This window comes from Egretta garzetta, unplaced genomic scaffold (assembly GCF_000687185.1).
Source record: "Egretta garzetta isolate BGI_Z169 unplaced genomic scaffold, ASM68718v1 scaffold372, whole genome shotgun sequence".
In the NCBI taxonomy this organism is placed as follows: Eukaryota; Metazoa; Chordata; class Aves; order Pelecaniformes; family Ardeidae; genus Egretta; species Egretta garzetta.
The window spans coordinates 685,134-688,554 of NW_009258889.1; the positions used below are offsets into that span (position 1 = coordinate 685,134).

The 3,421-nt window shown below is 52.5% G+C and overlaps 1 protein-coding gene across 1 annotated transcript in view; it reads left to right on the plus strand.

The window, feature by feature from the left end:
* The first annotated feature begins 423 nt into the window (after positions 1 to 423).
* The window catches only part of HMOX2 (heme oxygenase 2), a 20,941-nt gene continuing 17,943 nt past the window's right edge, over positions 424 to 3,421 (plus strand). Inside the window, exon 1 of the mRNA XM_035889691.1 lies at positions 424 to 1,478. The gene's annotated coding sequence lies outside the window, so the exon portion shown is untranslated. The remainder of the gene's footprint in view (positions 1,479 to 3,421) is intronic.

Sequence of the window (3,421 nt, forward strand, 5' to 3'; positions counted from 1 at the left end):
AGCGCCCGTCTGCGTGCTCGTGACTAGCCGAGCTCTGGCGGCGTGCCGGGCCAGCAGTTGCCAGGCCTCCCTAATCTCTTCCTTGTGTTCCCATGGGCGAGCGTCTGCACAGCAGCTGAGGAAGTGTGCCAGAACAGTTGCCTCATATCCCTGCAGTCATTCCCGCACGCAGCTTCTCGTGAAGGATGCCCGAGCCTTTCGGGACAGGAGTCCTGCGCTGGCTTCTCCCAGTGGCATGGGGGCACTTGGCTCTTCTGGACCCAGCTGAGCTCAGTGAAGAGTTCTGAGGACAAAGACCTCTGAGGCCTCTTGCTGTCCCTATTTTTCCATTGTTTGGCTTAACAAATGTCTTATTCCAGCCTCACACTGCCTAGCACTTGTACGCAGTGCTGCATTACATACATGAGCTGTAAGTGCCTGTCACTGGCCCCACTTGGGGTGTCCCAGGCGCAGCTGACCGCATGCTGGGCCAGGCAGGGCAAGCGCTGGCTCTCCCCAGAGCAAAGGCTGTTTGATCTCTTTGTGTGTGTCTGTCACACTGCGTTCTTCCTTCCCCCCTAGACCTAACCCTGTCTGGCCTGCCCCTTGCGCTCTTCTCCTAGCGTGTGTGAGCAAATAGATTCCTGATGTGCTGCCTGATGCAAGGGCTGCTCGCTGAAGTACACAACTGGATGAGATGGTCTGTGAACTTGCCAGGAGTTTCCCTCCTCGGTGAATTTGTTGAGGTGCTGGACCGCAGCTCTGGGGGACAGAAGTAGCATTTGCGTGGGCACTGCTAGAAGTGTCTTAGACTTGAATTATTGCCTAAACTTAGGCTGTCTGTGTCCAGGTGAAGTCTTAAACATATCTGGGATGAGGTAATGTAGTAACTTAGTCTGTGAGGGAGGAGGAGATGTGAAGCTCTCCTGATGCGATTGCCAGGTTACTTCTGTGATGATTCTTCAAGCTGCTGCGCCTGGGGTTTGTCTCTGCTGCAGCGATGCTTGGGTAGGTCCAGCCACGCTCTGCCGCTTGTTAGAGCAAGGATGTAAGTAAGCTCTGTGTGTGGGGAAATGCCTTGAAGTTGCATGCTAGTTGAACAGCAAACATGAACTCTGTACTGCCTGGGTGTTTGTGCATTATTGAACTTCTCCCACAGGTGCCCAAGCAAAGCCAGGACTTCCAGTCCCACTTCCCTGCTGCAGCAATGTCTGCTTCCTTCAAAAGGCATGGGATTATTTGGATTAAATGTCTTCCTACACTGAGAAGAAGGGCTGTGCATCTTGAGCATGAAGCTTGCTGTGGGGTGAACTAATTGCTGGCTAGATGAGAGAGGGCTGTTTTCTCAGAGGGTTTGAACACCGCTATTGGGAAACGAATGTTTGGTGTGCTGAGGTGTTCTGTACCACACCTTCTCCCCGCTCTCCAGCCCTGCCAGCCTGACTCTTGTAGCTGTTGGATTTCTCCCAGGCAGGCTGCTGTCAGGACACAGGGGGAAGGTATGTGTTTACCCTGAACATCAGCCAAGGTCTTGATGAGCAGAGCTCCTCGTAGCAAATGGAACAGCGTTCCGGCCTCTGCAGTGGAGGTAGGCAGCTGCCTGAACCTCCCTCTCGGTGTGTAAGACACTGCCTCTTTCAGAGGAGCAGAATGCCCCAAGAAGCCAGGGCTTTGACCAGTGACCAGATCGTGGGCTTTCAGTTGCCAGTTTTTGAATAAAAGCAATGATGTGTGGTGGTTAAGAGAGAGAGAATGATTTTGACTTCTCTTCCCAGTTCTCATGCAATATCCTAATACTGAAAAGGACGGGGGTTTGATCTGTGCTGACTTGCCTCTTGAATTCATGGTTCATTGAAGAGGTGTCTACACTAGAGACGGTATCAGGGAAAATGTAAGCTTCCATATTTCCCTGTGCTTGTACTGTCCTCACCTCGGGCTAAAGGGACTGCTGTCGTCATTGCCTGTTGTATTGCTATAGAGATGAACATGTCAGACTGAGCCTGTACCAAAAAAGCTGTGGGAGACACAAATCTGAGAGCACACTGAATTCCTTAAATGACTTTTTGTGTGCTAGCCCCTTCTTCCAACAGCAGACAGTGCTACTGGAACAATAAATCACTGTTCTGATCAGTTGTGCTTTTACAACACTAGTAACAGGCTTTGGTAAAGGCTTCTGAGACCCCATCAGATGCCCCCTGTGTGGCATGGAGAGCAAAGTTCCAGTGTTGGTGAGCACTGCTAAACACAAGCGTGTGTGGGTGTGGAGGCTCTAACCAGTAAATTAGCAGTTGTGTCTTGTACAGTGACAATCTTGTGAGCCTTGAACCATTGCCGCTGTTAACCACTGGTTTCTGCGGCTTGATCTGGTGTGTTCCTTTGGGTTGTATTTAACGTCGACCTTCAGGCCTCTTCTAGGGGATGAGCAGTGCTGAAGTGCTCTTTGCAGCTCTGCTTTTACCTGCTGCTTTGTACCAGCGGCTGCCGCAGGCCTGGCAGCATGCGGAGGCAGCACGCCCTACCTCCAGGACTCTGACTGTCTGGAAGTATAAGATAAATTGGAACCAGTTTGTCTAGTTTAATTTTGGAATCTGCATTTTGTGAGCAGTGCCTGGCCTGAAGGAAGCTGAGCAGGAAGCCGGGGCGTCATCAAAACTCGCGCATCTGTATTGGCAGGAGGCTGGCTGAGCCCAGGCAGGTTGTTTGCCTCTTTGCTTTAGTTTCCTTTCCCCACGGTGGGCATTTCCTGATGTTTGAAGCTGAAGCCATGTGATGAGTGAAGGTACGTCCCATTTGCTAACCTGGTGGGAACATGCTTGCTGTCTAGTGAGTGATCAAATGGACAGTACAGCACATCAACCTGGTTTCCTCAAATATCTCTGAGCCCTTCTGCTGCTATGCCTTTCTGCCCCAGCTGCATCATCCTGCCCTAAACTTCTCTACCTGAGAGATGGTGAGGCTGTGCCATGCCCTGTCCCACGGGGCAGGGTGGTTGGGATGTAGGGCTGCCCCCACTAATGACTTCTGCTGCATTGGACTAGCTGGCATCACGGAGTAATGCACTTTGGTCAGTCCTCCCCTCAGGGAAGGCTCTGTCCCAGTGAGCCCAAAGGCTGTGCGATCACAGGGGAAACCTTCACCCTGCTGATGTGTCCTCCAAACTGAGTGCTGTGCTCAGTCCAGGGTCCTTGCTGTGCTGCACCCCTGGGTGCTCAGGCCCAGCTCTCAGCGCTCCTGGCCCAAGTCCTGTGCCAGAGTGTGGAGGGCAGGGAGAGCAGCTGCAAACCAGGGCTTAGAAACTCGAGGGTGAGGAACCGGAGGGCAGTTAATTTATAACTGGTGTGCTTCATGTTAGCTGGGAGCCAGCAGCTGATGGGCTGGTGCTGGCCCTGTGCTAATGAGCTTGGTGAGCTCGCAGCTGCTTGGCTGCTGTTCTCCCAGCCCC